Consider the following 24,559-nt stretch of genomic DNA (forward strand, 5'->3'; position numbering starts at 1 on the left):
GTGTTCCCGGGCGCTCTTTCATCCCGGTGGTAACCGGGGGCACCCCTGGGTCTCCCATCCAGCTCGTGACCGGAGACGCTCCTGCTTAGCTTCCCCGACAGGCCCCTGCAGGGGGGGGTGGCTACACCCTGGCCCCCGCCAGCACCCGCCCCAGCGCCGCACTTAACTCCAGCGGCCCTTCTGCTCCAGCACCTCCACAAACGCTTTCTACAACCTGCCAGGCCTGACGCTCTGCCTCCACAAACCCGGCCGAAACAAAAGCCTCGCACGCTGCCGACACCCTCCTGCCACCCCAGGACACCACCTTCGCATCCTCTCGCCTCCAAACACACCGCTGCCCACCACGGCCGACTTCACCTGCCGCCTTGGCGGCCACACGCACCCCAGGATCGCTCCTCACACTCCCTCAGCAGACTCAGCCCCAACAGACAGGCAAGGGGCCTTGTTTTGCTGCAGGCCCTTGCTGCTGCGGGCCCTGAGCACTGTCACTCCTACCAGGGGCTCTGCCTGGGGCCATCGCCCACCACCGTGGGGACATCCTCTCCGTTCACAACACTGACAGTCCATCGCGCTGACACGCCTCCCGGCAGTCCCCTTAAGCCCCCGCTGGCAATCACGGCTCACCTCTCAGCACGCCCGGAAGAAACCTTTCCCACCAGCAAAGCTGCTGCTGCGCCTCTGGGCAAAACGCTCTCCCCAGAAAACAGACACCACACCTGAAACCACAGGAGACGCCAAGGACTCTCCTTCTGCAGCAGCAATACTAAGCACCATTTATCCCAGGGGAAGAACACACACACAGCTACGTCCTCCACGCCATCCGCCGTCCTCAGGACAGACGCAAAGAAGGAATGAATAAAACGGGCTAAAAACAGTCCCATAAAATAACCAAAAAAATCAGGGACTGGTAGGTTAGAAGTGGCCTGAAATTTTAGGCAGAACTCTTTGGGGTATGCCAAGGACCCCTCGCCAACCGCTAGGCTCCTCACCAGCAGAAAGAGCGTTTGGCAGGCACTTAGCTCCACCTGGGACCTCCGTCCCCGCTGGCACCAGCCTCCTTGAGGGAGACGAACGCTTGACCCCAGACGTCCTGCATCCACAGGGGATCTTTGAGGAGAACAGGAAAGATGCTCCACACTATCAGCCCGCACCACCTGAAATACAGCTCCGTGACACGCAGCCGGCAGACCACGTTCCCATCCATGTCTCTGCATGGAAAGCACAAGGACAACCCCAAGGGGAAGGGCCATAGACGGTGTTAAAGGATTGCACCAGACTGCGGGGACCTCTAAGGCTGGCTTTATTAACAACTCCGAGTTGGGCCATCACCTCGGGGAGTGGCAACAGCTAACAAAAAGCGCCCTCTCTCTACAGATCTAACCTACAATACAAAGCATCTGCTCATTTCCCAGGAAATTGCAGCTCTCAATTCATCTTCGATTTCAAAAGGCCCTTGTATTCCACAGTTTCAGCCAGTTCTTATCATGCTGTTCTAACTCCTCTTCGGACAGCACTCTTCACTGATGCAGTCTTCAGTCATCATGGCTACCTCTCTCCTCAACAATCCGCCTCCTAAGTCACTCGAAACTTCTGAGAAAAGACTCCAAATGCTCTACTTAACAGATACTTAATCGCTGTCTAGCTTCTTCATTACCTAGCATTTCCAAGTGATCTAAACAGTCGGTATTGTTCCGAGAGCCACTGTGCTCTATTAAACCTAGAAACCAATAGACAATTTATGAATTGCTCCCGCTACGAACAATATCCTAACAGCAAGGAGTTTTCTAAAGCTCGCTCCTTTTCCATACGCTTTCACTGTGTCCTGCCTTTTACTGTTAAGGTTTCAGGAAGAGAAAACTGGATGCACCATTCTCCTCCCCACCAGCACCCACAGTGCTGATGCTCTGCCATCACTGCCCTGCCTGCCTGCCTGCCTGCCTGCTTGTGTCCTCCTGCCCGCGCCTCCTGGGTCGCCGCAGGCTCCAGCCGGCCCAGCTCCGGGGATGTCCCCAGCTCCTCCCAGGGGACGAAGCAAGCCCTCCCCGCCACCTTGGCTGGGCACAAAGGCCTCGCACTCCTCCGCCCACCCCACCCCAAGCAGCTGCAAGATGCACCTCCCGCTCTCCCGCACAGCACCAGAGGCGCTGACGCTGCAGACCGCCACGCCAAAGGGACGCAGAGCAGCTGCCCCGTGGCCCTGCACCCATGGGCGCCATTCGGCCAACGGCCACCACGCCGCCAACGGCCACCTGGGGCGCCAGCAGCCTCTGCAAGGAGGACCACGACCAAATCCAGGGCAAGCCAGCAAGGGCCAAAAAGCCCAGAGCACAAAGAAAGGGGCAGAGGCCAAAAAAGGGTGTTCCCGGGCGCTCTTTCATCCCGGTGGTAACCGGGGGCACCCCTGGGTCTCCCATCCAGCTCGTGACCGGAGACGCTCCTGCTTAGCTTCCCCGACAGGCCCCTGCAGGGGGGGGTGGCTACACCCTGGCCCCCGCCAGCACCCGCCCCAGCGCCGCACTTAACTCCAGCGGCCCTTCTGCTCCAGCACCTCCACAAACGCTTTCTACAACCTGCCAGGCCTGACGCTCTGCCTCCACAAACCCGGCCGAAACAAAAGCCTCGCACGCTGCCGACACCCTCCTGCCACCCCAGGACACCACCTTCGCATCCTCTCGCCTCCAAACACACCGCTGCCCACCACGGCGGACTTCACCTGCCGCCTTGGCGGCCACACGCACCCCAGGATCGCTCCTCACACTCCCTCAGCAGACTCAGCCCCAACAGACAGGCAAGGGGCCTTGTTTTGCTGCAGGCCCTTGCTGCTGCGGGCCCTGAGCACTGTCACTCCTACCAGGGGCTCTGCCTGGGGCCATCGCCCACCACCGTGGGGACATCCTCTCCGTTCACAACACTGACAGTCCATCGCGCTGACACGCCTCCCGGCAGTCCCCTTAAGCCCCCGCTGGCAATCACGGCTCACCTCTCAGCACGCCCGGAAGAAACCTTTCCCACCAGCAAAGCTGCTGCTGCGCCTCTGGGCAAAACGCTCTCCCCAGAAAACAGACACCACACCTGAAACCACAGGAGACGCCAAGGACTCTCCTTCTGCAGCAGCAATACTAAGCACCATTTATCCCAGGGGAAGAACACACACACAGCTACGTCCTCCACGCCATCCGCCGTCCTCAGGACAGACGCAAAGAAGGAATGAATAAAACGGGCTAAAAACAGTCCCATAAAATAACCAAAAAAATCAGGGACTGGTAGGTTAGAAGTGGCCTGAAATTTTAGGCAGAACTCTTTGGGGTATGCCAAGGACCCCTCGCCAACCGCTAGGCTCCTCACCAGCAGAAAGAGCGTTTGGCAGGCACTTAGCTCCACCTGGCACCTCCGTCCCCGCTGGCACCAGCCTCCTTGAGGGAGACGAACGCTTGACCCCAGACGTCCTGCATCCACAGGGGATCTTTGAGGAGAACAGGAAAGATGCTCCACACTATCAGCCCGCACCACCTGAAATACAGCTCCGTGACACGCAGCCGGCAGACCACGTTCCCATCCATGTCTCTGCATGGAAAGCACAAGGACAACCCCAAGGGGAAGGGCCATAGACGGTGTTAAAGGATTGCACCAGACTGCGGGGACCTCTAAGGCTGGCTTTATTAACAACTCCGAGTTGGGCCATCACCTCGGGGAGTGGCAACAGCTAACAAAAAGCGCCCTCTCTCTACAGATCTAACGTACAATACAAAGCGTCTGCTCATTTCCCAGGAAATTGCAGCTCTCAATTCATCTTCGATTTCAAAAGGCCCTTGTATTCCACAGTTTCAGCCCGTTCTTATCATGCTGTTCTAACTCCTCTTCGGACAGCACTCTTCACTGATGCAGTCTTCAGTCATCATGGCTACCTCTCTCCTCAACAATCCGCCTCCTAAGTCACTTGCAACTTCTGAGAAAAGACTCCAAATGCTCTACTTAACAGATACTTAATCGCTGTCTACCTTCTTCATTACCTAGCATTTCCAAGTGATCTAAACAGTCGGTATTGTTCCGAGAGCCACTGTGCTCTATTAAACCTAGAAATCAATAGACAATTTATGAATTGCTCCCGCTACGAACAATATCCTAACAGCAAGGAGTTTTCTAAAGCTCGCTCCTTTTCCATACGCTTTCACTGTGTCCTGCCTTTTACTGTTAAGGTTTCAGGAAGAGAAAACTGGATGCACCATTCTCCTCCCCACCAGCACCCACAGTGCTGGTGCTCTGCCATCACTGCCCTGCCTGCCTGCCTGCCTGCCTGTGTCCCCCTGCCCGCGCCTCCTGGGTCGCCGCAGGCTCCAGCCGGCCCAGCTCCGGGGATGTCCCCAGCTCCTCCCAGGGGACGAAGCAAGCCCTCCCCGCCACCTTGGCTGGGCACAAAGGCCTCGCACTCCTCCGCCCACCCCACCCCAAGCAGCTGCAAGATGCACCTCCCGCTCTCCCGCACAGCACCAGAGGCGCTGACGCTGCAGACCGCCACGCCAAAGGGACGCAGAGCAGCTGCCCCGTGGCCCTGCACCCATGGGCGCCATTCGGCCAACGGCCACCACGCCGCCAACGGCCACCTGGGGCGCCAGCAGCCTCTGCAAGGAGGACCACGACCAAATCCAGGGCAAGCCAGCAAGGGCCAAAAAGCCCAGAGCACAAAGAAAGGGGCAGAGGCCAAAAAAGGGTGTTCCCGGGCGCTCTTTCATCCCGGTGGTAACCGGGGGCACCCCTGGGTCTCCCATCCAGCTCGTGACCGGAGACGCTCCTGCTTAGCTTCCCCGACAGGCCCCTGCAGGGGGGGGTGGCTACACCCTGGCCCCCGCCAGCACCCGCCCCAGCGCCGCACTTAACTCCAGCGGCCCTTCTGCTCCAGCACCTCCACAAACGCTTTCTACAACCTGCCAGGCCTGACGCTCTGCCTCCACAAACCCGGCCGAAACAAAAGCCTCGCACGCTGCCGACACCCTCCTGCCACCCCAGGACACCACCTTCGCATCCTCTCGCCTCCAAACACACCGCTGCCCACCACGGCCGACTTCACCTGCCGCCTTGGCGGCCACACGCACCCCAGGATCGCTCCTCACACTCCCTCAGCAGACTCAGCCCCAACAGACAGGCAAGGGGCCTTGTTTTGCTGCAGGCCCTTGCTGCTGCGGGCCCTGAGCACTGTCACTCCTACCAGGGGCTCTGCCTGGGGCCATCGCCCACCACCGTGGGGACATCCTCTCCGTTCACAACACTGACAGTCCATCGCGCTGACACGCCTCCCGGCAGTCCCCTTAAGCCCCCGCTGGCAATCACGGCTCACCTCTCAGCACGCCCGGAAGAAACCTTTCCCACCAGCAAAGCTGCTGCTGCGCCTCTGGGCAAAACGCTCTCCCCAGAAAACAGACACCACACCTGAAACCACAGGAGACGCCAAGGACTCTCCTTCTGCAGCAGCAATACTAAGCACCATTTATCCCAGGGGAAGAACACACACACAGCTACGTCCTCCACGCCATCCGCCGTCCTCAGGACAGACGCAAAGAAGGAATGAATAAAACGGGCTAAAAACAGTCCCATAAAATAACCAAAAAAATCAGGGACTGGTAGGTTAGAAGTGGCCTGAAATTTTAGGCAGAACTCTTTGGGGTATGCCAAGGACCCCTCGCCAACCGCTAGGCTCCTCACCAGCAGAAAGAGCGTTTGGCAGGCACTTAGCTCCACCTGGGACCGCCGTCCCCGCTGGCACCAGCCTCCTTGAGGGAGACGAACGCTTGACCCCATATTTCCTTGTCCTGGTTCAGCTAGGATAGGGTAAGTTTCTCCCAAGCAGGGGGAAGGGATCTCTGGCTGGTTAATTCATACCTTACTGATGTCAGGTCTGGCGCGGCAGCGTGGGAAGCTTCCCTTTGTGACTTTGGTTGCAGGAAGCAGGTGCGCTGTCGGGCTGTGTTCATTGTGGTATTTCTCTGTATATCTTTTTTCCTGTGTACTGTTTTTACTTTTTATTGTCGTTATCATTGCTACTGTTGTTGTTCATATTGTTGTTTATGCTCTTGTTCCAAATTTCGTCTTATTTAACCCGAGGTTTGTGCCTGACTTGTGTCCGAGGGTGGGGGAGGGACCACGGCAACGTGGTCTCCGGTCCGGCAGGGCTTAAAACTACAACAGCCTTTTTGGCGCCCAATGTGGGTCACGAGAGGGTTTATAGAGGAATCAAAAAGGGACAGACACTGACCAGAGTTTGTTAGAGCAATCTGTTAGGTGTTAATTTTTCTGTCTGTATTTGTATTATTTGGTAAGAGAATATTTGCAATGCTGGGTTTCTTCCTAGCGTGGTGGGGCTGGATTAATCCCTATATGCAGTGTATGATCCCAGTGTTGATGTTTGTTGTCTGTGTTAAGTGTGTAAAGGGTCTCTTTTTGATGTGCTGGCTACTGAGTGCTTATAATGTGTTTGTGTCACTGTTTGTGGGGGCGGGCTGCTTCCCCTGCTGAGCCAGGGGAAGAGATCCTTGCGGCTTTTGGGAGTTGCAGTTATCCTTGGGCATTCAGGCCCGTGTATTTGTGGCACATTGTTTTCTAGGTGTCGGCCAGATCTTGTTTTGGGCCATGCGGCACTTCTCTAACAATAGCAGTACCCGGAAACCTGTCCCTAGTTCAGATAACAGTGAGTGGAAAGGGGTGTGGGAAAAGATGGGCAAACACCTGGCTCGGTGGTTGCCTCCAATGCTTTGGAATTTCACTCCCAAACAAATGCAGAGCCCTGAAAAGCTGATGGAGTGCTTAAAAAGGGTGTGTTACCAATGTGGCAAAACCCAGGAGACACAACTCGCTGCAATGTGCTGGGGACTTGCCCATGCCTACCGTGTCCTCTTTAATACTCACTGCCCTCAAGGGGGAGAAAGGGCTGCAGGATCTGAGAATGAACATACTGGTACAGCAGCTGGGCCAGGGGAACAGGCAGAGTCAGTATCAGTCATCTCCACCAGCACAGCAGCTGAGCCAGAGATAGCCAGTGCCGGTATCAGTCGCCCGATATAGAAAACAAAATATACCAGAAAGTCAGCTCGCAAAGTGAGGGATGGGGATGAGCCAGGCCCAGCACGGGAACAGGAGGAAGAGCCAGAGGTGATAGTCGGATCTCTATCCCCAACTGAGTTGCGAGATATGCGGAGAGATTTCGGCCGCCTGGGAGGCGAGCAGATTTGCACCTGGCTGCTCCAGTGCTGGGACAATGGAGCCAGTGCTTTTGAAATGGAGGGGAGAGGCCAAGCAGCTGGGATCTTTGGCCAAGGATGCTGGCATTGATAGGGAAATAGGGAAGCAGACTCAAACCCTCAGCCTTTGGAGGCGACTCCTGCTCAGTGTAAGGGAGAGGCACCCCTACAAGGATGATATCCTATGTCAGCTAAGCCAATGGACCAACATTGAGAAGGGCATCCAGAATCTCAGGGAACTGGCTGTGTTTGAGATGACCTATGGTGATGTGAATGATGAGTAGTCATGGATCCAGATCAGGCCCCTTGCACACACCTGTTGTGGTAAAAGTTCCTGAAGAGTGCACCACAAGCTGTTGGGTGGTCCAGAAAAGCCACACCCGGGCACAAGGCACCAGACTGGAGCACAGGGAACACAGGCCGCCCCTCTGTGCTCTCCACCCCGGCACTGGAGATTTCCACCCCAACTCCTCCAGGCAGAAAGAGGCCTGTGTCTTGATGGCGTCCCATCCCAGAAAGGCCGACCTTCCTCCCCTAGGGCCTCTCCCACACATATACAATGCCAAGGAGAAGAAATGTAGCCACTGCTTACTTTTGCCTGGCACACTGAACCAAAGCCTTGATGGTCTGGGCAGTTAACGTCACCGGCTAGAAAGGGCTCAGGCCAGACTTGGAGAGACTCTGGGGTGAAGAAAAATGAGTAACAGCCTGGATTTCCTGCTCCAAACAGGCTGTGGATGGGCAATCCTCAGCAGCAAGGTGCTGACAGCTGTGCTTAAGGAAGACAGTATCAGTGAGCTGAGGCCACAGGCAAGCATGCCAGTGTCACCCGAACTGTTCCACCAAACCTGTTGGACTTCCCCAGCCCCAAGTGCCTTTGGTGCCACAGTCCATTTCTCTGCTTGGGCTGGGTCATAAACCTCCTGTCCCAGGGCACAAGTGTCACACCACAGGCCCAGTGTCCTCTACAGCAACTACCCAAAATGTTGTTTTGTTGACATTGGAGGCCTGTCCGTACCCAAGAGCTGCTCAGAACTCCTGCCAGGCAGCTACTGCAGCCTGTTTGCCTCCTTTGGAGCAATCCAAAGTCCCAGGTAGCAGCCTCAGACTCTTCCAGGTAGAGGTAGCTATCCAAGCTAGCTATCCGAGGAGTGCCTGTTCATCATCTGGCAATCATGCTGCACGAACCTATCTAAAACAGTCCAACACTCACCAGAAGTGGGTTGGACTGCAGCAGAAGTGACACTGGCCAACCTAGACAGGCGTATTAGATCAGAAATGGTGGTTACAAGACAAAACAGTGCAAAACAAACCACCAGAGGAGCAAAAAACCAACTAGAAGACACATCGTACACAAAACAGAGGCCCCTATCCAAACCCTAAAATCACCCAAAACAGAACTCTCCCAAATCCACCCAGAACATAAGCTAAGGCAAGAGACCTCCAAACAACCCAGGAATCCAGGACCAAAAAGCCCAGATTTTGTCCCTAAAAGTAACATACTTTAATGCTATGCCACCTACACTCTGGCACCCCGTAACCCTAAATACCCCATCACCCTAGTACACTGTGAGCCTACAACCCCATAACCCTAGCACCCAGTAACACTAGCTCCCCCTAAAACTAGGGTATGATAACCCTGGAAAACTGTTACCTCAGCACTGCATAACCCCAGCACCCCAACTGCTGTGAAGCCTCGAGGACAAAGGCAATCAGCAGCTGCTACACCTGAGCAGCCAAGAAGCTCTGTTTTCAGTGGGCAGGGGCACCTGCCCCAGGCGTCACCACTGGCAGAGGCCAGTCGGGTGTCACCACCGGGGTCTGACAGCTTCTGACCAGCAGGTGTCCCTGCTCACCCAGCTGGGATGCTGCTATCGAGCCTGTTTTTCTCATGACATGGCTCACCTGTGATATGTGAGCGCACAAGGCAAAGACAACTGCCCTTTGCAGGCGAACGTGACCAGTGAAGCATCTACCCTCACGGCTACAGAGCTCAGGGGGCAACAGCTTTCCTACACAGATGTGCAAGATTCCCAGTACCTGAACATTTCCGCATCAGGAGAAAAACCACCTGGGCCAAAAAGCTTTTTGGTGAAGCAAAGGGTGGAGAAAAGACACTTCTATAACAGCCAATATCCTGAGAGAGATGCAGTTTTTGTTTTCAGAAAGAAGCTTCATTCTGCACCCAGGTAAAAGACAGCTGAAACTGGGAACTGCCAGCCTTCTTTCTGTCATTCCTCTGATTGAAAAATCGCAATGATGAACAAGGCAGCCTTCTGAGTTCCTAACCAGACCAATACTAACAAAGTATGGCATTCCGAAATAGGGAGGTAGCTGTAAACTTCCTTCATAGTAAAAGCTGTTGAGAAAGTCACAAATCATCTCCCATTCTGCAAGTCAGATTCTGGACTATTTTCTCACTACTGCTGATTTAACTGTACATTGCTTTAAAATAACACTTAAAATTGATAACTTTTCATACCAGTAAGTTCTTGATGCCGTTAAGAGAAACACTGTGCTGAGAAGGCACTATAAACATACAGCAGTATTTACATATATACATTTTGTCTTCCCTTAGATGAAGTTATTTTGTAATTTGAAACCTTAATGGAAGGATTTTTGCTTTTATCCTCTATCCAGCCCTCTGCTACAGCTGCAGCAGAAGTATCCAAGCTGTTTCAGCACCAAATTAAACTTTCATTTTCCACCTGGCTGTTATTTTTTTTTCCTTCCTCTCAATTTTTATCTTTCAACAAACAGCTTAAGTATTTGCTTACTTGGGGAAAACCAGTGCTATCCTTCTGTTATGATAAGCTACTGATTTGAAGGGCAGAAGGCTGAGACCCCCAAGAACATCCTTAGAAGAGTGGGAAGAATTTGAGAGTTAGAAGTTGGATGTTCTTTGACTGCTCAAAACTGAGGAGGGGGAAGAAGACCTTCAGGTTGCTCAAGGGAAGCACAAGAGAGCATCTGGGAGCTAACAGTGTGATGGGGGCAAAAGAAAGTGCTACACTGCTGTGTGACAGGCACAGTGTTTTCAGGAACTGTAGGGGAGAGTTAATGCCGCTGCCGAGAGCACAGCTCATCTGACGTGGTGGCCCTGCTGGTCCTTCACATACCGGAAAGATGAACTGTCCCTGGAAGAACTGGCGAGGAGACCTGCGGGGGTTGCTGGGACATGGGAGATGAACATGCGTGCTGATGTCAGTGCTATGCTGACAGGATTGTTTCACTTGTGAATTGTGCTTAGGTACCAATTCAGATACTGTGGTTTCATAGAGCAAGAATTACACTTTTTAACCAGTTAATGAGCACAGGAAGGACTTTACCACGTTTGAACTCCTCTCCCATTACCGCTGGCGTTGATGCAGATCCCTTGTGTGTAGAGTTCTGCTGTGGAGAGCCTGGGGCGAGGATCCCCATTACACAGTATCCATCTGAGGGGTTTACCTGTGATGTTAAAACAACTGTGCTTAGTATCAGTTTAGGTTAGAAAAAAGTTTAAAGGCTTCTGAATTCAATGTTTACACACCCTAGGGTCCTATAGTGGTGTACTGAGATTGTTCTCTTTGAGTTGTTTCAGCAATACAGGATTTGGCCATTCCCTATACAACGAAAGCCAGTAACTGGCCATCTAAAACTCTGCCACGTAATTCAGGGTAGGACTGAATGTTGTCAATGTAAATCTTATATAGAGAACTACCTCTAAAAGTGTTACTACTTCTTGATGCAAATTAAAATAAACAATAACTCTTACCATTTTGAAAAAAAAAACCCAAGGAGACTTTTTCACAAGAGCACAAGCCAAAGCATTTGGATAGAGTGGACATGTTCTTGCTACCAGTATTGTCCAGGAAACCCCACCAAGAAATCCCAGCAGGCTGGAGTAAATGCCATGTCCTAGAGTGGATACACTGCAGTTAGCCTGTCGTCTTTCAATACTCGAGGACATTCCTTCAAATTTGCAGCACCAGCTTCACAATCTATAGAATACTCAGTACACTTCAGCCTCAAAGTCAGTTGTTACTGCAGTGCAATGAGGCCAAAACTCTTGGTCCTTAACAGCGATGAGAAGAAGAATCTTTACCACACCACTTCTCAAAGTACTGCTACTCTGAAATTTGCCTACACTGCTACAGCTACTGCTTCACTCCAACTTGCCTTAATAAAAAAAATCTGCCGTACTTTCTTATTCCCTACTGATCCAGCTCTTATTCTTGACTTGGCTTTTTGACCATCTGTAGTCCGTTTCCTGATAAGCAATAAAGCACCTTGTCTTGCAGGGACTCCCCTCCCCACTCTACCCCCATTAAAAAACACACCCACTCTACTCCATGGACAGACCTTGAATCTAAACTAAAAAACAGGCTTTTGTTTGAAAACTGTCATTGAAATGGCTATCCAAAGCTGAAGTACTTCCAATGGTCTTATTTTTTCAGCATGAGGTGCCTCTGAAAAGCTTAAAGATTATGAACAAGCACCTTACTCACATTTTGCCCACAGTTTAATTGCACAGAGCATGAGCCACAAGTTCTCTTCCTCTAGCACTAGATGTAGCATTTCATCTCATAACTCTGAGAGAAAAGTTGAAGTACAGAAGTTCCTAGTAACAGGTACAGGTCTGGTTTATGCTACGCTGGATCAACAGCTTATAGTTTATCGTTCAAATCTATGAAAACAAGTTTGGATTACCCACTTTGTAGTACATTAAAAATTACAGATTACACAGAACACTCAGTATCCCTTCAGGTAACTGGTGCCCTCAACAGCTTTGTCACAGTTTATAGACTATTGCCAACCATTTTTAATAAAGCCTGTCTAGAGGATTCTGAAAGCCAGGTGTCTTTCGACAGCCAGGAACAATTAAACCAGTCACTGTTAAACAGCGAGCAAGTTAGGCTTCAGGTATTTTAAATTTTTATTTTTTTTTTTGTAATGAACCACCACACATTCTTCTCTATCAAGTGCTCTACCTATTCATCTGAAGCAGTCTCTGTGGCAAACTGGAACAACGCACACACCCTGATCAAAGAAACATGAAATACAGGTCTATCTAAACACACAGCTCCTTGAAACATCTAAATGTAAGACCACTCACCACCTCCTCAGATCTCAAGTACACAGGAGATCAGTTTATGCACCTTGTACAGAAACTGGAATTGTGTAATGTGCATTCTATACCAATTTCAGTAACACTTTCTTTTTAAAGATGTGTAAATACGCTCACCATTTAAGCTTCACATACATCTCGTATCCAGGCTTCTCAGATGCCAGTCATCTCCAAGATCAAGACTGTCAGAAACGGTCTGCACAGGTGGTCTTGCAAATACCAGATCAATCTTAGGAGAAAAAAAAGGGCCAGCCCTGAGTTAGAATGCCGCACTGTTTGTGAACAGCACACCAGTGGGGGACAGTTAGTCAAATCTAAAAAAGAGTGCGTAACATTTGTATTTAGAACTATGTGACTACAGATACATCTCCCAAGAGATTTATTTGCCGAAACCTCAAGAAAATTGCTAGAAGTTCCATATTTTCTTTACAAAACGTTCATTGTATCCCCTCCCCCCCCCTTTTTTTAAGCTAGGGAAAGAAAGGGGTTTTTAAGCCAAAAAAGATTACTCTAAACTTAAGAGTTTCCATTAAAAGGGAGCTTAAAATTCATCACAGAATTAAGACCTAAGTTCCATCTCCTCAGCTATACCTCAGCAAAGGAGAGAGCATTTTCTCTATGCAGTATGCCCTTTTGATCCTGAAGCATTTGGTTCATAGAACAGTCTGAGGCAAGAAAGTTATTTTGTGCATGTCTGCACCAGACAAAGGCCACAAGAAGGTCACGGAATAAGTGTCTTCGTGAGAGTGATGCCAAGCAGTGACTTGCTTAGGTACTACAGCACGCAGGTCTCTATTCACTGTACAAGATGTGTTCGAGATACAAGGATTCCTGCAGCTGACAAACCCAGGCAGGAGTCACATGAGTACTTTTACTTGTCATTTTCCAGACTGTTTGTCTCATGACCACTTCAGTTTTGATTTGCAGCAAAGCATTTAGTCTGCTGACATGATTCACACAGTGAACTACACCATACCCACCCCTCTGTATAAAGACAGCTTGTCAGAGCTGGGAGGAGTTAGCAAGGGCACTGCCTCTGCTCGCACTCTGCAGTCCTTGTCAGATAAGCGCTGTTCAAGCAGGCTACCCTGCTCCACAGCACAGGTTTAGAAAGGGATGTCCCTGATGTCCCCTTGCCTGCCAGGCTTCCTGGGGGCTTATTTTCCTATAAGCTCCCATTTTACTGCAGTGTCTTCTCCTGGGACAGGCTGTGGTCAGGCCGTTTAATTACAGTTTCCTAAATACACTACAAAGTACCAATAACCTTGTAAAATAGCCTGGTCACAGGTCCCTGGAGAAGCTGTCCTATTCCAAAGGAAGAAAAAAATATTTCTCACTAAAAAATAAAAATAAAAAAATAAAGCAAAATGCTTACCTCAACACCAAACTCAAACTTGACAACAGGTATCTAAGCATCTTCAACTGCCTGTAAAGGAGCAGATAACTGTGTAAGAAAATATTTTTTTCTACTTTCATGTTTTTCCTAAACTGTGATAAACTACCAAATTGACACTGCTAAACTACTTAAAGACTGAATTGCTTCTGAACCAAAAAAACTGTTAGTAAGCTGCAAGCAGTATGGCACTACTACGGTCTAATACTGGCTTTAAAAAGTTACTTAGCCAAGAGATTCAGAGGCTGATCCTGTGTTGTAATGAACCAGCAGTGCACAATGAGCCATCAGTGTCAGTGCTTGTAAGGTACTTACCTTGGCAGTGAGGAAGAGATTTCTGTAGCTATCTTACTACTTGTTAACATCCAGAGAAATCTAAAAAGTTCTATCCACACCTGACAGCGTGCACTAGCCTTCCTTATTTTGATTTTCTACCGTGCCTGAGGGGCTGTCAGGTGGGACAGTTTTCAATGCTGTAGACCCCGTGTCAGAACTGTGCCACAGCCCACTGAGAGTCTGTTCTCAGGTGACAGACTGTTGGAGAACGGCTTGCAGAGAGCAAGGCCATGGGTCTCTGCAGAAGCTGATTGCAGCCATCTGAGGTAAACAAAGGAAAAAACCCAGGGTACAGTTATGCTAACAACAGACTGTTATGTTAACAAAGAGAGAAACTGAGGTACACAATGGCCTTGATGGTAAAAAACAACCTTGGGAAAAAAGGCAGGCCAGAAGAGGAAAGATGTTGTGACATGCCACAAGGGGCTGGGATATTATAATGTAGCCTTTTACATGTATCCAATAGATTTGTGAGCAGTATGCATGATTATTGTAGAGTGCTTATATAAGGGGTGATTTCTTTCAATAAAGTTGAAGCTTGCTCTATCATTCACGTTGAATCGGCTGCTTGCTTCCTCCACCTACCGCAAAAAGAAGTTATATTTTTGGTAGATAAAGGAGCGGCATTTTTGGTATTGAATCCTTGTAAAGGAAAAACTGGAACAAAACCATCAAACATAATAGGAGTAACAGGGAAGGAGGAAAATAGGCCATTCCTGCAACCCCTGGATTTAAAATTTGGAAATAAGATAATTACACATGAATTTTTTGTATGTACCAGAATGTCCGATACCCTTGTTAAGGAACGGATTTGTTATCTAAACTAAATGCACACATTGTTTTTAAGGAAGGAGAACTTTTCTTGAAAATACCTGAGTCGAAAACAGGAGAAATCCTGATGATACAAGAAAAAGTTAAGGAGCAGGAAATTCCACCAGAGGTGGACTCTGCAGTGATTTCCTGCAGTATGGGAAACAGACATTCCTGGCAAATCAAAATTGGCAGAGCCTGTGAAAATAGATTTAAAAGAGGGTGCAGGGACACTAAAAATCAAGCAATATCCAATTAAACCAGAAGATAGACAGGAATTGAATAAACTAATTGATAAATTCCTGAAGTATAAAATTTTAGAAGAATGTATATCTGAGTACAATACTCCTATTTTACCAGCCAGAAAACCCTCGGGTGAATACAGGTCAGTGCAAGACTTGAGAGCAGGGAATCAAATAGTCAAGGATATATATCCTGTGGTGGCGAATCCTTATACATTGTTAACAGCGTTAAAGGAGACTTATCAGTGGTTTACAGTGCTTGATTTAAAAGATGCTTCCTTTTGTATACCTTTGGAGAAGGAAAGCAGAATATTATTTGCTTTGAGTGGGAAAACCCACAAACAGGATGAAAGATGCAGCTGACATGGACAAGACTACCCCAAGGATTTAAAAATAGCCCGACAATTTTTGGAAACCAGTTGGCAAAAGAACTTGAAATTTGGAAGCAGAACCAACCAAGGCTGGGACATTTACTTTTACAGTATGTGGATGACATACTAATTGCTAGAGAAGAAGGATTTACCTGCATACAGGTAACAATAGACCTTTTGAATTTTCTGGGACTGAATGGGTACAAAGTATCTCGGAAGAAGCCCAAATACCCTGCCAGAATGTGATTTACCTGGGCTTTAAAATTTCAGAAGGACAGTGACAATTAGGAAAAGATCCTAAAGAAACCAGTTGCAATATACCTGAGCCGAAAAATATTCATGAGCTCAGAGCATTCTTGGGAATGACAGGGTGGTGTCGTCTTTGGATTATGAATTACGGTCTAATAGCTAAACCATTGTATGAGGCCCAAAAGAATTCTCCTTTTGTATGGGGCCTCCAACAACAGAAGGCTTTGACAGAGTTCAAATGCGCTTTAATGTCTGCACCTGCTTTAGGAATTCCTGATTTAGCCAAAGACTTTGAGCTGTTTGTTCACGAAAGACAACACCTGGCACTAGATGTGCTGACTCAGAAGATGGGAAGCTGGAAACGACCTGTCAGATACTTCTCTAAACTGGACACAGTGATTAAAGGGTGGCCAAACTGCCTTCGAGCTGTGGCTGCAGCAGGCATGCTCATACAGGAAGCTCAGAAACTGACTTTGGGAAGCACAGTAACAGTCGATGTCCCACACATGGTGATAACTGTTTTAGAACAAAAGGGAGGACATTGGCTATCTCCGAGCCGAATGATGAGGTACCAAGTAATACTAAAAGAATGGGATGATGTGATTTTAAAAACAACTAACCTGGTAAATCCTGCAGTCTTTTTGAGCTCTACACAGGAAGAAGGACAGCAGGAACATGACTGTCTGGCTACTATCGAGTATGGTTATTCCAGTCGAGAAGATTTGAAGGATGTACCATTGGAGCAACCAGACTGGGAATTGTATACAGACGGCAGCAGCTTTATGGAGCAAGGAGCTCGATACGCTGGATATGCGGTAACAACAGACACGACAGTTAGAGAAGCAAAGGCACTGACGAGTACCACATCAGCTCAGAAAGCAGAGCTCATTGCTTTGATATGAGCCCTAGAACGAAGTGAAAAGAAGAACGTAAATATTTGGACAGACTCAAAGTATGCTTTTGAGGTGGTACATGTTCATGGAGCTTTGTGGAAAGAAAGGGGATTATTATCCTCTCAGGGATCAAATATTAAGCATCAAAATTAAATTCTACAATTATTACAGTCAGTTCAAAAACCAGATCAAGTAGCAATCATGCACTGTAAAGCACACCAAATTGGGAACACAAAAGAAATTACTGGAAACAATTTGGCTGACTGAACGGCAAAGAAAATAGCAAAGGAACAAGCATTCCAAATGGCATTAACTCCCTCCAAAGCAGTAACTCTTCTGAGGGAGAGGCCAAAATATTCGGTGGAAGATGAAAAATTAGGTCAATTTTTGAATGCTAAGAAAAATTTAGCGGGATGGTGGATAACTCCTCATGGACGAGTAGTAGTTCCACCTTTATTAATGAGAGAAATAATGCAAACCAAACATCAAGAATGTCATTGGGGAGCAGAAGCTTTCGTAACTTCTTTACAAAAACAAATTATATCTCTCAAGATAATAGACATGGCTAAATTAATAACTGCAAAATGTGAAGTATGTTTGAAAAACAATCCAGTAACCAAGAAAAGGATTCAAGTGGGTAGATTAAAATCTGGTACAGAACCTGGAGAACATTGGCAAGTAGATTTTTCAGAATTACCTAGGCAAAATGGGTACCGATATATTCTGGTGGGGGTTGATACTTTTACAGGATGGCCAGAAGCTTTTCCCTGTTGCACCACACAAGCCAATGAAGTAGTAAAGTGGTTACTATGAGAGATAATTCCAAGGTTTGGAGTTCCTATTGGAATTTCATCTGACAGAGGTCCACACTTTGTGGTAGAAATAGTCCAAAACGTTAGCAAAATTTTGGGTATCACTTGGGATTTGCATACTCCATGGAGGCCACAATCCAGTGGAAAAATAGAAAGAATGAACGAGGCTTTAAAAAGGCAAATAAGTAAGATAGGTCAAGAGACCAATTTAACGTGGCCTCAAGCACTTCCATTGGCATTATTATGAATCAGAGTACAACCAAAGAGTGGAACCTCAGTCAGTCCTTATGAATTATTGTATGGAAAACCTTACGAGTCCCCAGAACCAAATCCAAACACGCATGTAAACAGAAAACAAGATGTGTATAACTATTTGCTCTCTTTAGGAAAAACACTGACTGCAATCCGGAGTGCAGTAGTGTGGAGTAGACCATTATCCCTAGAAACTCCAGTGCATGACTTTCAACCAGGAGATTATGTCTATGTGAAAACGTGGATTTCCGAACCTCTGCAGAAACGCTGGAAAGGACCTTTCCAGATACTGTTAACCACCTTCACGGCTATCAAGATTGCAGAATCAGATGCTTGGATATACTATACCAGAGTGAAGAAAGCACCTACTCCATGGAAAATTATAAGCCGTGATCGAAAGACTCTGAAACTGACTTTGAAACATGTCTAACATTTCGTATCAGTTTGTGATTGTTCTCTTTATATTGGCTTGGAAGGTGACACTGGTGAGATCATGGGTTGATTTGGTGGCTAGGAACAAAAGGCAATCGGATACAAAACAATTAATTAACATTCCTAAAGGAATGCCCGAAGAAAATTTGAAGTTAGGATTGATTAAGGGATTTGACAACTTGCAGAACCTTACACAAATTACCGCCTGTTTACCAATACCAAGAGCAGTAGGTGAATCTATTCCTTGGGGAATCTTAACTATGAATTTGGCCAATCTGGAACATAAAAATGAGACTACTTATTGCAAACAAAAGCCAGTGATTCAATGGTATGAACAAGTGAAGGTTATTAAGAAACAATGGAAGTCACCAGGAAAAAAAATTAGACTGTGAGAAACTACTAAATTATGACTTTGTAACAGGGTCTCAACCTAGTGCTTTGGATCAAGTTCTCCTCCCAGGAGACCCAAACCCTAAGTTAGGATGGTGTTCATATGATGAACAGATTAAAAACAATGTGAGCAGGAGCATCATGGAATGGCAGTGTAACAAAACTGGGCAAAGTACCCAAAAACAGGCTCAGGGGGACTCTGTATGTATGTATGTCCATATTCTCACGATTTCAGGAGGTGGCCAGAACCCCTTGCTGTTTTACTTGGGACGGTACTTGGATTAAAGGCATGTTTGCAATCCTTCTTTCGATCATAGATAAAGGCACTACTCGATTAGAAAAGGATTTAAAGAGTTAAACATCCAATTACAGGCAACTTCCTGAATGACACTTCAAAACCGGATGGCAGTAGATATGCTTCTGTTAAAAGAGCATGGAGTGTGTGGATATCTCAAAGACAGATTGGATCATTGCTGCATTCATATCCCGAATATTACACAGGATGTAGAACATGATTTAGATCTGTTAGGCAAAATTGAAAAGGAAACAGAAACTATTTGAGAAGGTATGTCAGAAGATTGGCTAGGAAAAATTTTTAGTGGATTAGGATGGAACTTAAGCTCTTGGCTGAAATACCTAATCAAAACTCTATTTCTGCTACTAATTGTCATTTTGATGATTATGCTGGTGTATGCCTGTCTTAAAAGACAGTTTACTAATAGACTTGCAATATATCGTAGAATTATGAGAGAAGTACTCACTATGCCACCAGACTACAGCCCGCCACCACTACCATCTGGCAAGACAAACTTTGGCTTCGAAGATGAAAACGAATAAAAGGATGAAAGTTTTGAAATTATTTTCAACACTGTCAAAGGGGGGAAATGTTACTGATTTTATTATCAACTGAAATTAAATTGTGTTTGATTTTAAAAGTATAGAATTAAGGGATATTTTAGTAAAAATCATTTTACATTTATTGTACTTTGAATCTAGCAACTGACTGCTACTCTAAAATCCCCTGTACAGCCCCGTACCAAGGCCGAAGGGATTGGTCATAATTGTCTAGTAGGAACGGTTAGAACCTAGGTAACAAAACACAAGGTGATTTGTAAACTGATTTATAATACATATATAGGACTAGAAGAATGCAAGCAGTTGTCAAGGTCCAGGATTAATGGGAACCGAGGGAAGTAACCGTAACAGCTTGCAGGTACCTGCCAAGAAAACTGTGTCCTTAAGCAGAAGGTAATTCCGGCAGGGGGAGATCGCGACCACCGACTCATGGACCACCTACTCACGTTACACCCCAGACCCACTTCTAGACATTTCTAACCTCTGCTGCTCAGAATCGGAAATAGGAGAAGAATATGTTAATGATTTCTTAGAAACTGTATGTTCATGTACGAATACTTAATGAATATGTATGAGTAAGTTCTATATAGGGTGTATGGTTCTGGTGCCTGGTACGTGTTGTTGGTGAGAGCACTCCCCTACACGTCCGGCCGTCAATAAAGAAGTGTCTGCTTATCTACATCAAATTGGTGTTGATAAGTTACTTTTATCCCCGTTTTCGGTGACAGTTCTACCTTTAGTATGTACTCTGAGCCAGTAAGATCCAAATGTAAATGTTCTGCCACCAACATTCGCTACTGCGGAAGGGGGAAGATTCTGTGGGTAGAAGAGAAAGAGTTTACTTTAGAAGATACACATTGATCTATGGGTAATTTCAGGCAGCAAAGGAGTTTTTCAGAAAGACTACAACAGTTTCCATAAACAATGTCTTCTCACTCCCCTACTGAGTTGTTAGTCTAATAGCCTGCTACTGTTTTTCTGAAGTGAGTGCTTGCAACTCAAAAAAAAAAAAGATGAGTAATGTAGCAGTCCTTGCATTAATTTACAGAAATTAAGACCCACTATTAGTCTTCCCCACAGCAGACACACATAAATTAACACAAGCAAGGAGCTATACAAAGGGCAAGTCTAGTGTAACCATTTCAAAGTAGACTGGGTGCTGGAGCCTGTTTGGGGCAAGATTAGTGCCATTGACCATCTATCTCACCCCACAATAGGTTGTTTCAGCTTTGTTAACTGCTACAAGTCAACTGATAGAGCCACTTACCACATCTATTCAGTGCCCCAAAGACTTCAAGATCCTGATCTGAAGTATCCTTTAGATCTTATTTCAACAGCAGTTACTACAGCTCTACTCAATACTCAAGAAGAAAAAGTTAGAAGTTGAACTTCAACATAAATCCTAGCAGTATTCCCTTTGAAAGAAAAAGGCTTCCGCTGCTTTGATAAGAACATGCAAAAAAACCTTATCTTGCTCTCACCAAGTTCTGAAATCCATTCTTTGACTAAGTTATACAGATTACCAAGAACAACCAGCCTGTAAAGAAAACTGATGTTAAGTTTGCCCTAAAAACCCAAGAGGTTAACAAATTCGACAGTCTTGTTATACCTGTGATTCAGTTCTCCCCCATCTTTCAGTACTCCAGATGGTTTCATTGCTTCCACTAGCTTCTGAGTAGAGATGCAGTCTATAGCCTTAGGAGGAGCCAAGCTAACCAGACAAGTAATTCCATAGGCCTTTGAGGCTGGTTCTGCAGCTTAGAATTACTGTGGAAGAAAATAAAATACTGACAACTTCACAAAAGAAAAAAAACCAAACCACCACAATCTTACTGGAAAACATCCTTCAGTTTACACGTTTCCAAAGCAATGTCTGTCCTTTTACCCAGCACTAATGACTGGCGGAAAAAGACTCTACAGCTCGAATAGAGTTATAAAGCAGGTGTGTCTACTCCGGCACCAGGGTGCAAGGGGATTTCTCCACAAAGCTTGTACACCCACCGCACCGCACATTTTAACAAAAACTTAAAGAGCGTGGATATCCATATTCATTGGGTTACATAACACAAACATACACATGCATGAGTAAGGCTGGGTTAGTTAGAAAGGCTGATGTCAACAGTTTATGTTCTCTTTGCACCTGCGCATTGCCTCCTGGTGGTCGTCTTCGGGGGTCTTTGGGAGGAAGGCTCGTAGTCTTTCTCACTTTGTTTTTTTCCGCGGAGCATGCGCGGATTCCCTTGGCCAATTTCTTGAATAACAAGAGTGGTTTTCAGACGGTTTACTTTCTATCTTATCTAAGAGAACCAACAGAACTTCTACCATTCGTATATGCCTATCTTTACTCATTAGCAAAATTCCAACTAGTTAGAGCCACCTGTTACTCAAGGACAAAAGTATAATATTTTGCTGAACATTGTAATCCTTGGTAGATTTTCACAGCAAACTGCTTTGTTTTGACAAACAGTAGTCCTTGGTAAAATTCCACAGAACAGTCTGGGTGCTAAGCAGTTTTCTGTAAGTAAATAAGTAAATAAATCTCAAAACAAGTAATCATTTCTCTGTATCACTAATATAACTGAGAAAAAAACTCTCCTGCTTATGATTTTTAGATAACTTGACCTAACTTACAAGTCACAACTACTTTTTCAAAAATATCTGTGGATGTAAGAAGAGATCTGAGTTGCTACCATCTTAATACAACTTACTTGCATTGCTCTGGACAGTTAGAACTGATCAGCAGGAAATGAAAAGGTTTCCACTAAGGGTGACACTACATACAGCAGAAGTTCTGGACACATTTCAGTTTCGTATCAGTTTTGATTTAAGGATATTCCCATCAGCTTCCTGCTAACATTAAGTAAGACCATTTAACACTGGCTTCTTTTAGTTAAATGCATTTGCTGTGCTTCTGATTTTTTCCACCAATCATGATTCTGGAAGGGCACTGCACTTGATTGTGGAGGAAGGAGATAAAACAAAGTGGTCTGTTAAAGAACTGATGCACTAAATTCAGTATTGCCTTGGTTTTGTTTATGGAAGAGTATGAATGAAAATAACAACCAATCTGCACCTAATTTTGCTAGGAGAGCCTCATGCACTTAACACAGTGTTCAAAGAGGCTTAGCTGTACATACCTCTCTTGATCTAAACCCAAGAGACGTGTGTCAGCATTATAAAGCAGCACACGTTAAGCTCCGTATGCAGAGGGTGCTCAAATCTGGCTTAGCTAGCCCACGGCCCAGTTAGGCTGAGCAGGACAACAGGCACCTGGGTTTGGAGGCCCCTGGAACTCCAATTACAGCAAGGCATAATTTGTGCCTCCAACCCTCCGCTTGCCCTGTGTGTTTAAGACTTATTTGCAATTAGAAGCAGCACAGGACTGACATGACAGGATAACAATAAATTAAAGGCAGCATTCGCATTTTTTTAACCCCACAAAACCCTTGCTTTAGAAAGGGAAAAATGGAGAAGAAAACCCTACTTTTCAATACCAGCTGAAAGCAGGAGAGAGAAAGGAACAGGATAGGAGGGAAGCACTGTTCTTAAGGGACCAAGGCTCTCTACAGAAACACTAGTAGCAAAAGGGGGAGACGCATTAAAACGTCTGTACAACTCATCATGCTTGTCAGAGTCCACATCCAGACCCTAAGGCTAAAGGGATTAATGATCCCATCGATCAAACTGGCTCTTTCTCTACTTCACAGACAGACAGACAGCATCAAAGATTAGATGGGTTAGTCGCAGAATCACAGAACCCTTTGGGCTGGCACGGACCTTAAAGCCCATCCAGTCCCACCCCCCTGCCCTGGGCACCCCTTCCACTAGCCCAGGTTGCCCAAAGGCCCGTCCAACCTGGCCTTGAACCCTTCCAGGGAGGACCGCTTCTGTGGGCAACCTGTGCCAGAGCCTCACTACCCTCACAGGGAGGAATTTCTTCCTGATAGCTAGTCAAATTCTACCCTCTGTCAGTTTAAACCGTTAGCCCTCATCCTATCACTACACCCCTGATAAAGACTCACTCACAGGAGTCCCTCCCCTGCTACCACACCACCCCACACCCCCCTGACCCAATACAGCTGTGAAGGGTTTTAATATCGATACAAGCCGTTGATTCTTGGTTTGTCGATCAAAGATCTGCTGGCATAAGAAACATTTCAAAGCAATCTCTTGCTTCATCTTAGATGAAGAATTATGCTTCAACCATACAAATGAACTAAGAGGAAGTGCAACATAATCCATTTTCTAAGCAAACCTCAGCAAAGCCCAACTCTGACCCCATGTGCACATTTTTACAGTGGAACTGTCCTGACTCTTCCACCCAAAGAGAGTGACTTCAAATACACTATAGGAATTAACGCAGCAGGATGTAGAAACACTGGGATTGACCCAGGCATCACGAAAACAAGGAGCCTGGAACAGAGTTCACCGAGGAGACAGACAGGAACTGCTAGACGGCAGCTAGACTGCTCCTGAAAAAAACCATTATTCAAGACAAAACGTGCAGAAGCCCAAAGGTCGGTCTCAACAGTGAGTGTACGAACTAGCACTGCACACTCAGTCAGTCACCAGCTCTTCCCCGAATGACTCCAGGGCAGCGAGAAACAAGCACACGGAATCAAATGCAGCCTGACCTACAAACTAAAGGTTGCTCCTCAGTGTCACCGCACGGGCAGAGCAGGTACTCGGGAAGAACACTTGTGTGACCGCCCCTCGGTTTACTGCCGCAGGTTCAAGGTACAGCGGCTGGAAGGGGAAAGGGAAAGGACATGAACTTCCCTTTGCTTAGACAACCCTGCAAAACAGGCCCAGCAGTCCAGCTACTTTTAGAAGCCTTTTAGCACCCATTTCCACTGTCAACCTTCACTTCTCGGGGAAAAAAAACGGGGGGGTTTGAAAGAGACCTTACAAAATTATCCTCGCACAGTCACCTGATTAGGAACGTCCAGAAAAAGCCACGGGTGTCGTGTCCGTGTCCCCCCCCCCAAAAAAATTTAAGACGGATACGTACCTTCATCCCAGCGCAGAGCCTCAGCCGGCGGCAGCCCGCAGCCAGCCCCGCCGCTGTGAGGGTGCCGGGACCCCACAGCGCGGAGCCCAGCACAGAGCCGCCCCCAGAACCGCTCCAAACCCAGGGGCTGCGGCACCCGGGGCTGAGCCCCAGAGCCTCCAACCGCGCCCGCGC

At 47.1% G+C, this 24,559-nt stretch overlaps 1 long non-coding RNA gene across 2 annotated transcripts in view; it reads right to left on the minus strand.

The window, feature by feature from the left end:
* LOC141973501 (uncharacterized) overlaps window positions 1–24,559 on the minus strand; it is a 249,506-nt gene that overhangs the window by 224,329 nt on the left and 618 nt on the right. Inside the window, exons 1-4 of one of the 2 annotated variants that reach the window (XR_012635536.1) lie at window positions 20,109–20,179; window positions 13,715–13,765; window positions 12,457–12,568; window positions 10,559–10,679 (exon numbers count right to left, since the gene is read on the minus strand). This is a non-coding gene — a long non-coding RNA (uncharacterized LOC141973501). Of the gene's footprint in view, window positions 1–10,558; window positions 10,680–12,456; window positions 12,569–13,714; window positions 13,766–20,108; window positions 20,180–24,559 lie in introns of those variants that run through there. The other variant, XR_012635537.1, reaches the window with a different exon arrangement.

This window comes from Athene noctua, chromosome Z (assembly GCF_965140245.1).
Source record: "Athene noctua chromosome Z, bAthNoc1.hap1.1, whole genome shotgun sequence".
Taxonomy (NCBI): Eukaryota; Metazoa; Chordata; class Aves; order Strigiformes; family Strigidae; genus Athene; species Athene noctua.